Genomic DNA, 19,616 nt, shown 5'->3' with positions numbered 1-19,616 from the left:
TGATAACAACAGTGCGACGTGAGGTATGCACAATGTTGATTTTTTCATGCTCATGTTTCGTGATTAGCACGAGCTCCTGATGTTGGCAGAGACGAGATACTGCAGACGCTACCGTGGAGGTGTGACAGCAGTGGCCAGCGCCGCTGGCGTGCGGAGCAGCGTGGCTGGCAGGCGCGAGGAGCGAGCAGCGCCGAGAGGTCCCTGGGCAGTGCGCAGTGCGGCGGGCAGGCCTGGTAGCCAGGCGAGGCGCCCGCAGCGGCCGCGGCCGGCCATCGATCTGCGCGGCGCGCACTGCGCATGCGCGGCGTCGCCGTCGCCCAGGAGGCAGCATCCGGCAGCTCTCAGCTGACGCAGCCAGTGTCCGCCAGGCGAGCGACCGCGCCGCCTCGATCTGCCAGCCGACCGCCGCAGCCGCCGCCGGCAACTCGGTGAGTACCACGTGCTCGCGCGCAGCTACGCCCCCTCCTACGTCTGTCACCACCAGGAGACCACGCGTTCCGCAAGTAAGTTGAGTGTGTCACAAACAGCTGTTTTTGTGATTCTACCTCGACATCATTTACGCAATATACATTCTCCACTGACAACAGTCAACTCAATAAGGAGATGTCAAGCATTTATAGTTTAATCGTAGATACTTAAATCGATGTCATGTGACGAAGGAATTGCTTTCGGCTAGTGTTTAACATTCCGCAGAAACTTGAGGATACCATACGTGTTTAACGATTCGCAATCCAGTGGTTTTGAAATGCTTATGCTTTCTCTCTCTCTCTCTCTCTCTCTCTCTCTCTCTCTCTCTCTCTGTGTGTGTGTGTGTGTGTGTGTGTGTGTGTGTGTGCGTGTGTGCGCGTGTGAGCGTGTGAGCGTGTGCTTGAACGCGTGCACGCCTGAACATACGTTCATGTGTACGCGTTGACAATGAAATAAGTGTTTGAACGGAAATGCTGTACGTCTTATAATGTAGTGTTTTCTGTACGTCAATGTACTTGAATTGCCTTCTGTGTACAATGGATTTCATGTGATATTGTGACTTCTGTTCATATTACTGTAATTTCCTGGGAAGAATTTAACAATGGACTGTTTGTGGTAGAGGAATGCTACAACATGCGCGTAAATATGGGAGAGTGACGTCTACAGTCAGATCGTAATCATTTGCTGAGGCATTTCCCTCGAAACAGATGCGAATCTGCCAGAACAAAACCAACGGCCCATCGCACCGCACAGAAAGAAATATAGTTACAGCTTTCCAGCCGAACAACTTGCTAATATTTATGGGTACTTGAAATTTTTTAGCTTATGTGTTACTAGTCAAACAGTTTTTCTCTGGTGCATTAGAGCAGCTGCTGGAGTAACTACAACTGCGTTACTTCTGCATTGTGTTGCATAGTTAACTTCAAATCTAATAGAAACTTTATAGGTTAAATATTTATACAGATTATTGCGAATATATCACATCAAAAGAAAAGTTCTTATGTAATTCTACCTACACAATTACTGTTATTGCTCTATCAAATGTTCCGAACCTACATTTGTATAATTCACTTATACTTTATTTCCAAGAAGTTTGATGATCAAGAAGATAACGTCCTCAGATCTGGTTAATTTGGCTGACGCTGATGAAACTTCAACGTTTTTTGTACATGGCACTCTAGTGCTGGGTGTTTCTAAGGTAGTCCATAATTTTTCAGCCTAGCTCAGATTACTTGTCGTACGTATACTCTTATGAACGTAGGTGAAACTAATTTCATACTACATCCCAAGAACTACAGCAATATGGTGTACCTCAGAGCATCGTCAAAGGCTGTGAAAACTTGATGCCATTGACGTGACACAATATTAGCGCCGTAAATTTTCACTTTAGTCCTTGGGAAGTTAATTAAAAAACGAAAATGATCAAAGATAAATGCTATTAAATGACGTCGAAGAGATGGTACTCTGCAAATATGGGAATGCAGATTCTCATATAAACAAAAGTAATTTCACTTTTCAAGTAGAGAATCTGAAGTGTTATATGTTACCTATAACGACAATGTACAGTGAATAGAGTAAAACACAGCATAAGGAGAAATGCTACACATTAAGCTTACCCTAATCATTTTCGGTGGACTAAGCACAACATACATATCTGTGTCCATCTCATATGATAATGGGGATATCAAGACAATATGCTCTGTGACAAAAACTGAGATTCTGCACGTAGGGATGTACCGTATGAACCTCATTGTGAACAGACGAGCATTTGACTCATGCTGAATTCTGGAACCTGGCCTTTTTGAACTGTAAATCCAATTAGGAGGCAAAAATAGTATTTTTTAGCATACGTTTGAGGTACGTATAGGTTTTATGGTTCCTGATGTTGAAGCATACACAGTAATTGTATGAGATATTTACATTACTTTTACAAATCTGCCGTACTTCTGTTTCAATAAGAAACATCTGAACAAAGTGAAAACTGTTTCCCCATTCCCAATTCAATATATTGATGCTTGCTGTGCTGATCGACTTATGTCAAGTGTGACTGGAGGTTTTACACCTATTCTGATAACCTTATGAAGCAACATTTCAGTCATAGAGCGGCGAAATTTCTAATTGCTCGCACAGTGAATTACAATGTCTCACCACAGACAGCGACTGTTTATTGACGTAGTCAGACTACCTAATCTCGAAATTTATCTGACAGTATAAACAATTAGCAATCTTGGAGAAAAATTTCATTACATGAACGAAACAGAACTCAAAATTTCTGTTTAGGAGAGATAAAAACGATTTGCATATGAATTGTACATTTTTCCCAAACACAGCTTCAGCAACACACAAATACTCCGTTTGTTTTTCTTATCATGAATATTTTTCACTCCAAGGTTGACCGATTGTTTGCAAGAGACTCCAGCGAACTTTTCAGATATATATTCAATCCTTGAGAAAGTTCATCGTGTTATCACTTAGGTACCGCCATTGTCGTCTACGGCGCAAGATATTGGCAGCTGACTGCCTTCATAAAATTGACAATTCTAAATACAAGTGATTCAAATAAGAAAATAACTTATATTAACTGCCATCTCATTTCCTCGAAAGAGTGTGATGTACGTAAAATTCATTGAGCATGGTATTTGAAACGTAATTATTTTGTGGCTTACTGGTTTCTTACCTCACTGTGTCATTGACATTGTTTCAACCGTCATAATTACAATAAGATAGTAAGTAGTTCACTTATTAGTAAACAGTACTCGAGCACTTAATTCCTTAGCGTTAAAGGGCATGGCTAACGACATCAGTAACTCATCCTAAGCGAAGAACAGCTAACCCAGAACAAATAAGCTATCCTTTGGAGTGAAAACATTCCTTATTTTAGCTTGTCTCTACCTTTCTATTATGAATGGATCTTTCTATATTCTTTATCCCTTTTTGCATGTCAGCCATAATAAAGCAATATCGTCAAAGAATTGATAGGATTCAGAAAATGCACGAAAATTCCTAGAAAATTACAACGAAACCTATGCTTTTTGCTGATTCACTTGTTAACAACAGCAGTTTTTACATTTCTTGCGTCAGTCTTCGCTTTTAAAATAACTTACTTTTGCTTACAGGTCAAAGCGACAAACTAAAACAAACTGTTGTTTTAATGTTTCTGTCAGAAAATGTGGCTAAGATTCTTCCTGGCAGTAGTCGAAATCTGTAAATCGTTTCACCATTGTCAATCGTCTGCATTTATTTGAACACAGAATGGCTGACACTTAGTTAGACCCGTTCCTATTCCTTCTATTTTCTATAAGTTTAATTGTTATGTAGTATTTAACGTAAAGCATACGTTTGTAAGGAATGATAATTTTACGTGAGCTGTTAAATCTGTCTGCCAACAAAATAAACGAGACATCAGAAGCGTCATAAACGTTACCGGGTGCGAAAGCGTGCGGATGTCACGTCACTCGGTCTTCCCGTCACGTAATTGGACGCTAAGTTGCGCTTTGGCGAAAGGGTGACTTTCCTGAGTGGCTCGTGCGGGCGTGTAATGTTTTCCTCAGAATGGAAACAACGTCTAACCACTCAACTAAGCATTGGTTGTGTTTTCTTTTTCTGAATGTACTTAATTTTTTCCAGGATTCGACATATTCCGAATTCAATGTAGGTGTTGGAGATGGTTCGATCTGTGTGACATATTAAGAGGCTTTTGAGTTTCATGGAATTGGACATGTGGCAAAGACTAACAACAGAAGCACAAGCTGCTTTTTATTTCCATTCTAGTTTTTTTCTAGTAACATTTCGGCCATTTGCTTGACTTACATTTTAGGGATTAATAGTTTAATCAGCAAATACGATGTACGCACTTCTGATGCAGACATATTTGATGTACGCGCTAGAGCTGTGGATTTTCGTCATATCTGATTGTAAACATTTCTTGTTAAGCCACAGACTGAAATGACTTTGTCAGAGAAATCCATGGTTTAACTTTGCTATCGGAGATGAACATTTCTTCCAAGTCTTATTATTTTTGTATCACCGAAGACCGGCGGCATGCTTCAATGTTCCACCCAATGAATACAGCGTCATCGTATAAGGAATTACGTTCTTGAAATCTAGATTACGTTGAGACCGCGTTACTCCGCTGTTCTCAACGCCCTATACCTTAGACTGATAATAGACTATTATTAGGTTGAGGCTAGTTTCTCTATCCTGATTTCTGGCTACGTTATTCCCCGTTCACCCAGCAATGTAATTTTCGTATCGCCAACGTAGTTTCCTGTTGTCTACACACCATACTGTTGCGCATTCGCCGCTATTGTGTTCTTTACGTACGACATACGTTACTTTAAGGCAATGTTCTGCTTTGTCTACATTATATAATTTACGTTGTGGTTCGGTTGCTCCTTCCACCATATCCTTTGAGTGAAGGGTATCACTCCTTAATATTTAACAAAAGAGCCTCCGAGAAATTACAAGAGGTCGAGAGACCTAATCAAACGTTCGAATTACGGACTGTAACATAATAATTACAGTTTTTAAAATTATCAAACGATTAGCCAACAGTCTGTTCTGTGCACTAAGGGCCATTAATTCGGAATTCCGTTGTTAGTTTAAACATTAATTTTTGTTTCTGCTTTTGCCTCAACAGCCGGCCGTTGTGGCCGAGCGGTTCTAGGCACTTCAGTCTGGAACCGCGTGACCGCTACGGTCGCAGGTTCGAATCCTGCCTCGGGGATGGATGTGTGTGATGTCCTTAGGTTAGTTAGGTTTAAGTAGTTCTAAGTTCTAGGTGACTGATGACCTCAGATGTTAAGTCCCATAGTGCTCAGAGCCATTTGAACAATTTTTTTGCCTCAACATTTTTGTGTACTGCTGCTATTATTACATTGTTAGTGGAATAATTGTTGACTTTCGCGAGGTAATTCTGCACTGCGGCAAAAATCTCATATTACCATGGACATCTGAATGGCGCATATGCAAAGCGAAACGGCTGATGTATTTTAATTGCACTTGCTTTGTTACCAATATTGGAAGTATACTCAAATTGGAACCATGAAGTTTTTATAGTCGTTTCTGTGTTTGACGTATTTTGCTCAGATTTCTGAGAAAGAAGGTACGAGGGCATGCTGAAAAATAATTCCTCACTTTTTATGTAAAAAGCCCTTAAAGCTTTTTAAATGAAACAAAACTAGTAAACATTCTATATCTCTATTCTTCATGTACATATTTGTTTTTCGCCGCGCGGATTGAGGCGTCATATCGCGGACTGCGCCGCCCCTCCCGCCGGAGGTTCGAGTCCTCCCTCGGGCATGGGTGTGTGTGTTGTTCTTAGCATAAGTTAGTTTAAGTAGGTTTAAGTAGTGTGTAAGTCTACGGACCAATGACCTAAGCATTTTGGTCCCTTAGGAATTCACACACATTTGAACATTTATTTTTCAACAAAGTCTCCCAACAAGATAGCAGTTTGTTGATACCATCACTGTAGAATGCTTCAGTTTGTTGACGAAACCACAACCTCACCTCTGCTTACACCGCTTCATCACTAACAAAGTGAAGACGTCAAAGGCGTACCTTACGTTTTGGAAACAGAGGAAAATCGGATGCGACTAAGTCGGGACTGCATGAAGGTTGATCGATCCAACGCATCGTATTGTAGAAGATGTCGCAGCGGTGTGTGTTGTTGCATTGTCCTGCTGAAGAAGAGGGTGCTCCTTGTGTGGACGAGCGCTTTCAACTCGAAACTAGATTACAGCTCGCTGTTTCTCGCATTCCGACACAGTTACGCTTCACACCGCCGTGTTACATGCTACAAATTGGAACCATCTGGCGCCAGAGGATTGCAACTTGCATCACTGAAGCAGGAAAGTCGACCGAGTAATATCCATGACATGTAAAACCTCAACCGATACTGTAAACAGAATAAAATATTCGGAGAATTCCCTTTCAGCACGCCCTCGTATGTTTCCCACAATACGAACTGCCAGTTAAGAAGCTATAGCTACCTATTCTGGTAATACAGTGCAAACTTCTCTCTGAAGAAACGGGCCCTCCTGCAAGCCTATCTTTTACGGGGACAAAAACGCAGACCTTTATTCTTCTCCGTTATATTATTTCTCTTTTTGAACACTATTCTAACTGAGTACACAGCACGACCTCTTTGGAGTATGCAAAGGTAGGGACCAAAAATTGACAAATGGTATATTTTTAGTCCTTGTTAGTGATGCAGACGAGTGATTCAGCTGACGGAGCGGTCTTCAAGAAAGGAAAACGTCCAGCCTCGAAATCCAGACAGACACACAGTTTAAGCCAGAAAATTTTTATGAATGCGTAGCCGCCGCACAAAACCCCCACATGGGTTATGTTGATATCATGTGCTGATTTTGAATAACACTTGAAACTAACAAAGCCGAGAAGGTGGTGGTCCCAGCAGTATTTCAATTAAATTTTGCATACAATACGCTATGGGATTATTTCTTCCTAGCTAACGTCTCTCAAAAGTCTCTAACGTAGTGCGCATTTACAGGTAGACTGTAAAAGGGCTTATGTTGCAACACATGAATAGCAGGAGTCCTGGCTGAGTCGCGAACCCGAAAACAATTTCAATGAAAGCAATCCTACAAGGTAGACGTCCACCAAGGTAACACTCTAAATTTCAATGAAATTTTGTAAACATGAATAAAATTTTGAAGCTTGGCATGGTAGCCATCTAATCCATGGTACCTTCCTCCATATTTTACAGCTACTACCACTAAAAGTGACAAATTTCTTTCACATAATATTAATCTATTAAGATTCGTAGATCATATATTACATCCATCAGTCAATAATCTAGGACGAATTAGTTTAAAGGATTCTATGATTTTTCTCGTACCTTTCAAAGAAATTGTATTCAACGCACCAGTATAATCAATAATTGTAGACTTCTTCTACGGAGTGCTTGGCCCTTACATCTCGTCCTGTACAGTGACAGGACTGTAAGACTTAGACATAGCCAATAAAGTATAGCAGCAACGCTCAGAGAATTAAAATTGAGTTCAGTTGACTAAACGCCGGATTGTTCACGGGAAATCCTATTGAAGTAATGAACAATTTATTCAGAACTGCCTATTCAGCATTCTTCTACCTCCACAGTTTATCTCGCGTTCAGATTATAAAAGTTCATTAAGGACTAGGGACTACGGGGACATACATAGGCTTTTACCGCTTGGAAAGAGCGTGGTTGCTGTCGGTAATAGCTACCCATCGCCTTATGCTGTACGGAGGATATTTCAGACCTACCGTTGCGATGCATTTTCTCGGAATCGGGGCGTTCGATCTTCCTCGTGTAAACTGCCTTTCAGTCAAACTAACAAGGGGAAAAAGGATGGTGAAACTTAGATTGTATGGATGACTCTGGAAAGTGAAGATACACCATCAACTTCAGAATTTAAGTTGGTAACAAGGGGAAAATTAATAAGGTAAAGAAAAGAGCCCTCCAAACTTCTACTTTGTGTAAAAAGGTTATTTTAATTTTGCAATGGCGATAAAACGAGAAATCTGAGACCACTGAGATAGAGAAAAAACAGTGAGTACAAGCAGCATTCTATAATTTACATTCTTCAGTTATATGTAGGAGCCCCATTATTTCTCAAATTATTATTGTTGTAGTAAGCATCAACAGCTACGTGCTTCTTATGGCTTTTTATTGCGGTATGTTAACTGACCCATGATTCTATTTCTCGTTAAAACGAAAGCCCAGTATTGCTACGTTTGTATTTTATGCTTGAGCGTTTCTGGCAACTGTTAAGTATTCCATAATGGTTCATATCGTCGTTTGACTTTGAGCTACCGTACGATAGCGTTGTAAGACTTCCTCTCACGGTGTTGTTTGCATGTTTTGACGTTCCGAATCAGTCCGTAATTGCTCCTCAGTTTTTCAGTGTTCCTTTGTTGTAGATTACGAGATTTATTTACAGTTATTGCAAGTACTAAGTGTAGATTGTACCTTCAGTGGCCATTTTTATGGTCATGAGAGATAGTATACGGTGTCGTTGCCTCAGGACAGGAGGTGGGAATAACTGCTCCTGTGTTCAGCTCATACAGTGGCTGTCAGGTAGAGTGGGAAGGATGGGATGTGCGAACATTTGTTTACCACCTTCATTGGCTATTAGGTAACGGGTACCAGTAACAGTTCCGGAGAGAATGATAGGAAAATACCCTGAAAATATTAATTTTCATTTGTCTTTCTTATTTGTATAATTTCACTTTTAATTCAGTATTTGTAAAATTAAACAATGCTCCTTTTATGCACCATGCTCCATGGACAACCAGGCTAGAATGCCGTCACACTACACGTGTGGGTGTCCACCTCATGCTACTACTTGCATATAATAAAATTTTGGCTCATTTTTGTGCAATATGTGACGTATTTTATAAAGGACTGTTTTTCCATCACAATAAACGTGTTTTAGGCACTTTTAAACATTTTCAAGAAATTAATCTTGCTAGTGACAGCTTTCGAGTATTATTAACGACAACTGAATTGATCTAGGGTAGGTGGTTGAACAGAGTCAGACATTGGCTTTAAAGGGGTCTTATGAGACCTGTGTATTCACAAAGCAACTCCAAATGTTACGACAAATTAAATTGAAGCTGAATATCGTATTTGTTAAATATGTAATTGGTTAGATATGATGCGATGGCACATATGTATTCTCCGTTGCATTTAACTACGGGATGTGAGTCAACTAGTTATTTAACAGTGCTAATCTGAAATCTGCTCGTGTCTAAGCCACTGAAAAACTGTACCGTTTTTTCCCGTTTATTTAACTATCAGTATATTTTGATGTATGGAGAAGATGAGAACGGGTACGTGTTCTTAAATAAAAAGGTAGAATCATTTAATGTCAGTGCCTGGGAGACAGAGGTCTAGGGTCAACTATCTGGTTGGAGAGATTTGCTACATTTGCGTGCACTCGCACCTAACCTTCACGAAAAGCGAGAGTTGTGCCTTTGGCTGATATAACGATTGGTCACAGTGTCGGTAGTATTCTTTGCTTTTATTTTACTCCTTTGTTAACAATAGCTTTGCGTTGCCCCGAGCCCAGGGAAGATGGTAAACTCCTGGCGTGGGGCGTAAGGCCATGTTGATAGCCTGTGCTTCGCCGTCTGTATTTGTGGGAGTGCCGTCGGTGCTAATGAGTCGTTACGGTAACTGTCGGGCTACACGCTCACCTCACAAATTTGCACCTGGCCTTATGGCTCCACAGCGCCTGTTTCACGCGATGGTTGGTTTCATTACAGAGTACTCGACCGGCATGTTATCAGCATCTGTATTTCATGGATCCGCCGCCTCTGATGTAGAACCGTGTCAATTTCAGGCTGAGAGGTCAATCCGTCCCGTTCACACTGACCTCGTGTTCAGAACAGTGCTCTTATTCGTGCTATGTCTTTCCATTGACTCTCTTTATGCTCGACATCTCTCCTGCACACTCATAGCCTGGAAGCCGGAACTAGCTCGTCCTTGCATGAGCTGACTTGCAAATGTATTCCGTGGTGGAAAGTCCGTAAATTTTCTGTTCGAGATCTGCGTTGTCCTTGAACCCTGGGTTCCTATGGAGTCAGGGACGTTAATAGCAGACTGAGTTCTTGTAGTACAGAGAAAGCATTATTCGCTCAGTATTTACATGCAAATACCCTCACCAAGTGGATGTAAATACTGCATCTATATTATTCTGCTGTTCCACTAGTGCGTACTGAGAAGGGATTAATTTGTTTGCATATGGTTATAGAATCCGATTTTTTTATTTTTTTCTGGCATATTTCGGCCGGAGTGGCCGTGCGGTTCTAGGCGCTGCAGTCTGGAGCCGAGCGACTGCTACGGTCGCAGGTGCGAATCCTGCCTCGGGCATGGATGTGTGTGATGTCCTTAGGTTAGTTAGGTTTAATTATTTCTAAGTTCTAGGCGATTGATGACCTCAGAAGTTAAGTCGCATAGTGCTCAGAGCCATTCTGGCATATTTAATAGACTATAAATAACTTGGATCTAAAATGACGTTTCTTGTCATGGAACAAAGAAGGAGGAATATACAAAGAGAATACCTATATTTGCCTTCGAAGTGATCTAGAAGGAAGTTGGCCGTAATCCATGATTTATGAAGTTGCTTCAATGTGGCATTAAAGATTTCCTTTGGAATACAGCGAAGCAATGGTGTCAAAAGTCTATGTATGTGACCTTGATGGCAACCATCCTACGGCATTTCGAACTGAAAATAAGAAATCTGAGGTCCTGTGACGTCGGTTCACAGAGTAGGTAGATGTCGGTCACACATATCAATGAAACATTGAAGTTCGCATACGAGATGCCTGTCTATTTTGTGCGACACAAAACTGGAATAGAAGTCTCTGCACGCACATGCACACGATTGGAACACAAGTCGCCAGTACATTTATTACTTTTTATCCGTAACTTGTATACTACTACTAGCAGTTTACAATATGTTAGCTAAGAGGCTGAAGTGGCTACCGAATATTGGTGTGCGTGTGTGTACGTGTGTGTTAAGCTGCAAGCCAATGCAGTTTTTTTACTCTTTTTTATTAAAGACCTAAGACTCTTCGCCAGGAACTCGATGCTTCGATATCATCCAGTTCATCACAGAGTTAGACTCTTGATGCCAGCTACCTGCTTCGATGTCCGTCTCGGTATCTGCGCGGTCAGCGTAGCTATATACCAACCAAAGGGGCCGGGGTTCGATTCCCGAATGAGTCAGAGATTTTCTCGAGTCGGGCAGTGCGTTTTGTGTAGTTCTCATCTTCATTTCATCATCACTGACGAGCAAGTCGCGTAAAAAGCGTCGCAAAGAAAGAGACGCACCCGGCGGCCATTCGTCACACGACACAGAGAGAGAGAGCCTTCCTCCGATGCGTATTTGTTAATCAACAATTGCCTTTGTATTGTTAAAACATACGTCAACACCTATCCACAATTATTTCTCTCCTCCCACCTACATTAGCCGAAGGTATGCACAGCGGAAAGATTATCGTGTGCTACTGTACACGTCCGAATTTCAGTAATTATTCCTTCGCGATCATTAAGGGAAACATCCTTTGAAGTAATGTTTCTTGACTCGGACTGAATTTTGAGAGCAGTGCTGTCAACGGCTTTCTATTACATTCTCTTATTGACAAGGTGGCCGGATATTCTCGTGTTGTGTTCTAGATAGAACAGCTTACCACAATAAGATTAAACACATTTACATTCGGTAATTTCTTGCCACACATTGCGAGATACTCATACTTCCGCGGTTATACATTAAAAAGTGAAGCATCTACAAGAATACCGAATAACCAAATTTTATTTAGTGTGTGTATGCAGCATAATAAACAGACCACGTGATTATTACGAGTGACGTTCAATAAGTAATGCAACACGTTTTTCTGAAAGCGGATTGGATTTATTCAGGATTCAATTACACCATATTATTTCACGTTGTTTTGGCTACAAAAACCTATTTTTAACATAATCTCCCTTGAATGTGACGGCCTCACGCCACGTTAATGAGAGGGTTTGTATGCCTGCATGGTACCATTCTCCCGGCCGACGTTAGAACCGACTCCTTGCTGCATCAGTAAACTCACTATTGTCCGCTTACTGCTTTCCACGAAACCTTCATTGGGCCAAGCAGATGGAAGTCGGAAGGTGCCCCAACTGGTGGACGAGTGTCAGCATTAATACCGAAGTCCAGTTGAGTAGCGAGATGTTTGATTGTGATCCGTCAGTCACCTCAGAACATCCGCATTTTCCAACACTATAGGAGTCACCGCTGCATGTGGCCGGCCGGCACACTGGAGATCGGGCATGTTTGTGAGACCTTTTGCGATGATGACAGACTCCTCTCCCAAAAGATACACCGCGCTTCTGTTCATTGCCAGATCTCCATCTACATTCTGCAAGCACCAGTGAATATCTGTGAAACTCCTCTTTTCCGCCATAAGAAACTCAATGACAGCTCTCTGCTTGGGACACTATTTTGAAGGTTCAAAATGGCTCTGAGCACTATAGGACTTAACTGCTGAGGTCATCAGTCCCCTAGAACTTAGAACTACTTAAACCTAACTAACCTAAGGACATCACACACATCCATGCCAGAGGCAGGATTCGAACCTGCGACCGCAGCAGTCGCGCGGTTCCGGACTGAAGCGCCTAGAAGCGGCCGGCTTATTTGGAGACTGCGTATAGCGTTACCTCCTATAGAAGCCTCATGAAACTATAGGTGCTGAAGTGGGGGTATTCCACGATGCTCCACAACAAATTCCGCATGTTTTCAGCTGAAACAGTCCGATAGAAAAAATGTGATAGCCTTGGCAGTTGGTGAACCCGCTCAGCATTAAGATCGATCGGCTAGGACTGCAAGAGCAACACAAGGTCTTCCGTTATCTTGTTGAAAGATGTCACGGATACATTGAACGTAGGGCACAGCCACTGGCCTTACGTCGGAAAAGCAACGGCAGCTGTCCAGTTTACATATGTTCGAACCAGAGATGAACGTGTTGAGTACTCTTTGGCACCCCATTTCGTTACGATGAAGAAGACAATCTGGCTAATTTTGTTCTCCTCGTAACCTCCACACCGGAATACATTCACTGTGTTGCTGTAAGCTGAAACGTGACTCAGCTGATAAAAAGATGTGGTGCCAGTCCTGTGACAAGTGTTGACATTGGTCGCACCACCATCGGTGCACGTCTACCTGCTGGTGTGTCAACGAAAGCCGCAACTGTAGTCGCCTGCCTGACAGTTCGTCCTGCTCCATATGTCGTATCGCTGTCACTGCGGAAATTGCGTTTTTGACTATAGGGAAATACACTACCAAGTCACATTGATGTTACCACCTGTCGAAAGCCTGAATAACCATCTTTCAGAGCGCGGAGCGCTGCGAGACGTACAGCAAGAGAATCAGTGAGGTTCTGGGAGGTGCCGATAGCGAGGTGGTGCCATGCCGAGTCCAGTGACTTGGCCAGTTGTGCTAATTTTCGCCGCGCGGAGTGGCCGCGCGGTTTGAGGCGTCATGTCACGGAGTGCGCGGTCACTATCGCCGGAGGTTCGAGTTCTCCCTCGGGCATGGGTGCGTGTGTTGTTCCTGGCATAAGTTAGTTTGTTACTTTAAGTAGTGTGTAAGTCTAGGGATCGATGACCTAAGCAGTTTGGTCCCTTAGGAATTCAGAAAGATTTGAACATTTTTGAACTAGATTTTTCTGTTGAGGATCCATGATGCGAACAGCCCGATCGAGATGATCCCACAGATTCTCGATTAGGTTTAAATCCGGGGAGCTTGGTGGCCAGGGGAGTACTGTGAATGCACCCTTCAAACCACGCATGTACACTGGGACCTGTGTGACACTTCGCATTGTCCTACCTAGTAGATGCCTTCGTGCTGACCAAAAACAAACCGCATATAGAAGAGATCACTCAGGGAATTCCACGAAAACATTTCCCAGACCGTAAAGTTCCCTCCTTGTATCCCTTCAGAGGTTTTTGCCATCTGCGGTATGGAGAATAATAAGTGATTCGCTTGGAAAGATCACCAGTTGCGGTATTGGCGTCCAAGGGCCAACCTTCGTCTCTGGCGAACAGTAGTCAGCATGGGTGCACGAACCAGGAGCCTGCTCTGGAGGCGGATGCACTGCCACTTTCAGTGAACAATCGTAGGGAAGACGGTAGCACCTTGGTTCGTCTGAGCGGTCAGTTGCTCAACAGTTGCTCGTCTATTCGACTTTACATATTTCCGAAGCAGTCGTTCGCCCCTGCCATCTACGGCCCGTTGTGCACCACAGTTGCCTCGGCAATGGTTTTGGACAGCGCCATTTTGCCGTACACGGTATATTTTAACCACGTCGGCACAAGAACAGTTTAAAAACTTAGCCATTTCGTAAATGATTCCACATTTGTCCCGAAAGCAAGTAATGATGCACTTTTGGACGTCAGTTAAATCGCTCCAATTCGGCGAGACTAAAAGAGTGCACTGTTTTCCGCACTGATCAGCAAGAACATTTTGACCACTAACGATGTAAGCCCGTCCAGGCGACAGCAGCGTCACGTGGCGAGGAATGACTGCTGGTCTGAAACATGCACGGTGCACGTAGTACCAGTAAGCGTGCTGTCCGTGTGTAGAACGGGCAAGGTATGCCATCTATCGGAGTTTGACCGACGGCTTATTATGGTGGCCCGGAGGCTCGGTGTTTCAGAAACTGAACGACTTCTCGGGTGTCCGAGAATTGCTGTAGCGATTGTCTTCAACACGTGGAGGAACCAAGGTGAAACCAGTTCCAGATGGCAAATGAGGGCTGACGCATTATTTGCGTATCCAATATAGGGATCGCATCAACTACAGCCTGAAGATGGCGCATTGAAGCGCCGAAACTGATTGCAACAAAATAAAATAAAATCATAAGGACGTCTGTAAGTGTTTTATTTTCTCACAGTAGTAAACGGACGTCGTCCCAAAGACCTCGTGCGAAAAGGATGGATGTACAAAACATCCAGATGTCGTGGGGTTGGGCGTCTACCCCTCATTACAGATGTCGGACGTCATAAGCAGGGCATCCTGGTAAAACAGGATAGGGGCGAACTGTATCGGAACTAACATCATGTATTAAAGCTGGGCAAAGTACATATGTGTCTGAACACACGGTACATCGAACGCTCCTAACGATGACGACCCATGCATGTGCCAATGTTAACAAATGGTTCAAATGGCTCTGAGCACTATGGGACTTAACTACTGAGGTCATCAGTCCCCTAGAACTTAGAACTACTTAAACCTAACTAACCAAAGGACATCACACACACCCATACCCGAGGCAGGATTCGAAACTGCGACCGCAGCGATCACGCAGTTCCAGGTTGTAGCGCCTAGAACCGCTCGGCCACCGCGACCGGCGCCAATGTTAACACCACGACATCGGCAACTACGAATGAAATGGGAACTTTACCATCGACACTGGACGTTGGCGCAGCGGCAGAGCGTTGTATGGTCTAACAAGTCCCTATACCTCCTTCATCATGCCGATGGGAGTTCGCGAATACGTCGTCTTCCAGGAGAACAGCTTCTTCACGCATGTAGTAAGGGTCGGAGACAAGCTGGCGGTGCCTCCATTAATCTCTGTGGAACATTCACGTGGGCATCCATGCATCCAATGGAGCTCGTGCAAGGCACCATGACGGCAAAGGAGTACTGCACACTGGTTTCAGACCACGTACACCCCTTCTGGTGATCATGTTTCCCGATAGCAGTGGCATTTTTCAACAAGACAATGTGTCATGTCACAAGGCCAGGAGCTTGATGTACTGTTTTGATTAACACACTAGCGAGCTCCAGTTGATGTTCTGGATCCATAAATCGCTGGATCTGAATCCGATCGAACACATCAGGGACGTGATTGAAAGTGGTGTCAGAGCTCAACACCCTCCTCCGCGGAATTCTCCGGAGTTAGGTGACTTGTGTGCAGATTTGGTGTCAACTCCCTCCAGGGACCTATCAAGCCCTCATTGCTTCCACGCCACGACACGTCGCTGTTGTTATGCCTGCCAAAGGGTGACACGCCGGCTATTAGGTAGATGGTCATAATGTAGTGGTTGATAAGTGTATACCTTCCACTGTTAGTGCTCTCAACCGCCGTCTACGAGTTGTAATTGCACGTTGACGTTGAACAAACGATGCTCGCATTACTGTGACCCGGCTGTGTAACGTGGCTGTACGATTGTGCACGCCGAGCGCACAACTGCCTACGCTTTCCGACTCTAGTAGTGAGGGGCCATTGAGATCCTGCAGGGTATCTAGTGCGACCCTCTTGAACCCATCGATTACATATTGGCATGATCGCCGTGAGATGTCGACCAATGCTAGCAGCGGCATTGCGGAACGAGAAACTGCCGCCTCGATATTCCACGATCCCGTTGCTGCCGCATTCCGAAACTTGTTAGTAGACGTTTATCTGCTTTTATGAGGCAGAATACGACAGTCTCAGTAAGTAATAGCATTTTATGCTATTTCTTCTTCTTTGTTCATTTTCTTGTAACTCTGACCCGCATCGTCGCGGGTTTCCATGGACAGGAACACATTTGGCATGGTTAGTTGAAGGGGTGGTCGCATGCCTTCCTGTCCAGTAACCCCTCGGGCCGGAATGTGTGCATCCCAACTGTCTGCGTGAAGTGCTATTCATGTGAAGGCTAGCGGAAATTTTCTTAATGTCTGGGATTCTTGTAATAGGCGGAACTTGGTTATCAGGGCGATGTTTACCTAGTTGGATGTGGGAAACCGCCTATAAACGAATCCAAGCTGGCTGGCAGACTGACCTTCGTCGTTAATACGCTGGGCGGGTTCGATCCGGGGCCGGTGCACCTCCCCGTCCCGGAAGCGGCCTCATTAACGCACACTGCTATCCACGCGGATAGCCTTTAAATGCGACTGTGATGAGAAATCCGCTACCTAATTTTTCCTTGTGTAGAGAATGCAGACGATGTTACTCCCACATTGAAACACCGGTCGTTTGCATTTCCAAGCACGCCAGTTTGACGTTTATTGCATAGCAACTTCAAGGTTTGGAAATTGTAATGGTCTGCACTGTACGATCAGACACTCTCCACAAATTGTACACTGTTAGTATTTTTAATAAAATAATTTTAAAAATGCGGGATAACAGAATAGAAACAATGCAAACACGCGACGAGAGTTGCAGTCTCCCTACAATCTCAGTGCTGTCCCTAGTGTGTGTAGCTGCCTGATCGATGCAGCTTTGTGACTGTTGTAGTTGCGGCAACAAATACGGTAGTGTAAAACTGGCACCAGAACTACCAGTTGAGGTTAAAGCTTTAGGTACTGCACTCTGCGTGACTTAAAAAGTAAGTTTCGAAGCAAGAACTCCATATTTAAAGTGTCCCTGAAGCAATCAAGGCTTTGAGTCAGTTGCATGAAAGCGCTGTCATACAACAGTTAAATCTTAACTGATTCTGCAGAAGATACAACAATTCAGATAAATCTCCTGCAAAAGAGGGGTTGAAAATCAGGTCTATGTATATTTCTCAAAAAAAAAAAAAAAAAAAAAAAAAAAAAAAAAAAAAACATAGTATAGGCCAAATGGAAGGGAGCCACCGATGTACATGGTAACTGATTATAGAAGAATAAAAAAGACTTCAAAACTTAAATATGTAGATGAAGTAACACAACTAAATGCTTTGGGCAGAGAAGCTAACTTACCAAAGACATGAAAAATGAACGTGGCATTTCGAGTAACAAGAAATCTGTATAACAAAAAAGTCAGTTCTCATAAATACAAAACTTTCATTAGACCAGAATATGCCTTTATGCTTCAGAATGTCTCTCCTTATGTATAGCCATACAATTACGTTAAATAAAATAAAAATAAATTAAAACAAACAGAAAAATATTAGGATCACAGTAATTATGACAACGGGAAATGGAAATTAAGAAGTAATAATGAAGCTTATGAAGAAACAAAACGGATATTAGACACAATGAGGAAGGGACGACTTTTATTCCACGGGCACTTAAAAAAGACAGATAAAAAAAGAATGACAAAACAACTTTTAGCGTTGACAAAAACATCATTCACATGAATCAATGAATCAAAGAAGTTGAAGCAGATCGTTGGAGCAGATCCGAGGGAAATGGAAATGACGGAAGAAGAAATAGAAACGTTCTGAGCAAAAGTAAACGGTCTCCAGCACTTCCACAATATAAACGGAAAAAGAAAAGTATAGGGAAAGAACGAGAAACTTCTGGAGAGAAAGGAGAAAAGGAAGAAGACTTAAGTTGTTTCATGTGTTGCCTAGTACACCAAAACAATAATGAAGGAATGTGAACGATTATCAGCTTAGCGGAAATGGAATTTTAAGACAGCAAAACTACTTCAAGTACTACAGCGACCTTGAACACTAAAACGTTTCATTACAAGAGCGAGTTGGTAAATGGTGGAGCCGTACGTCCAAGTTGTTAGTGGCGAAAATTGTATAAAATTGCTCTACGTTTGACTTTTTTATGGAGTTCAGAGCTAAAGTGCGCAGAGTTTGTCCTCTCAGGTCATCATGCTCGGGCGAACTTTCCGAATCGATTATCGGAATATTAACGACACGAGCGTTTTTGATGAAGCTCCGAGGAACCCAGCGTAGGCCGCCAGACGCGAGTAATGTGGTATTTTTTCCTAAGCTACTCGAAGCCGCAGCATGAACATGGCCAGGTCTGCTTATTAGAAAGTAATTGGTGGGCAACCAAAAAAGAAACTGGCACAATCTCAGCAGAGCATACCGCATTTCATCTGTTTATCGTTCGCAGGACGCATAAAAATAATTCTTTACATTATCACATCCTTTGTCAAGCCATTTCATTTACATTCTGCCACCCCCCCCCCCCCCCTCACGCTCTCTCTCTCTCTCTCTCTCTCTCTCTCTCTCTCACTGACTCACTCATTCACGCGCCCGCACACACAGAAACACACACACACACACACACACACACACATGTTCTTTTCTTTTTTAGCTTCAGTCACTTCACAATTTCATACATACTTTTGTATTTTTTCACTCCTATTAGTTGGTTTAAATTTTCGCAATTCATGCCCTTAATCATATTTTGTAATAGTGATGTACCGAGTGTCTCACTGTCAGTTATTATAAGAAATTACAATAAAATAAGTTTTGAAACTATCTAATGGCTAGAAATTTAACAATACACATCGAAACATGAAACCCACAGAAAAAAGTTATATGCTTCACATTGTTCGGTATGGAAGTTTACTGTAGTTTTTAGTTCACATTTAGATTTTGTACAATAAATTACAACCATCAGTCTCTAGACAAAAGCAAAGCGGAATGCTTTTCTTTCTGTGGAAGTCGGTATATACGAAACTCACTGACCTGTATTTCTTTTGCAATGTTTTATTCAATATATATTCACAATGGCCCGATTTCTAACAGGTCATTTTCATGTGTGACAGATATGTAGATACATTCTTGTCGGTATGAAAGTGAAGATGACCAGTTCAGCTAAGTGCTAATAATATGGGTGAAGATCGCTAATGTATCCAAACAAACATTGAGACCGCTCGTGCACCCATATTCCACGGTGGATATGGACAGCCAGTAGTTTTAACATAGATACATTATC

General features: G+C 42.8%; 1 protein-coding gene across 1 annotated transcript in view; it reads left to right on the top strand.

Moving 5' to 3' along the window:
• Window positions 1-315: 315 nt before the first annotated feature.
• LOC124594407 (ubiquitin-conjugating enzyme E2Q-like protein CG4502) overlaps window positions 316-19,616 on the top strand; it is a 613,036-nt gene continuing 593,735 nt past the window's right edge. The window contains exon 1 of the mRNA XM_047132777.1: window positions 316-428. The gene's annotated coding sequence lies outside the window, so the exon portion shown is untranslated. The remainder of the gene's footprint in view (window positions 429-19,616) is intronic.

This window comes from Schistocerca americana, chromosome 2 (genome assembly GCF_021461395.2).
Source record: "Schistocerca americana isolate TAMUIC-IGC-003095 chromosome 2, iqSchAmer2.1, whole genome shotgun sequence".
NCBI classification, from domain to species: Eukaryota; Metazoa; Arthropoda; class Insecta; order Orthoptera; family Acrididae; genus Schistocerca; species Schistocerca americana.
Note: the sequence above shows the minus strand (reverse complement) of the source record. Positions and strands in the feature narration are given on the sequence as shown.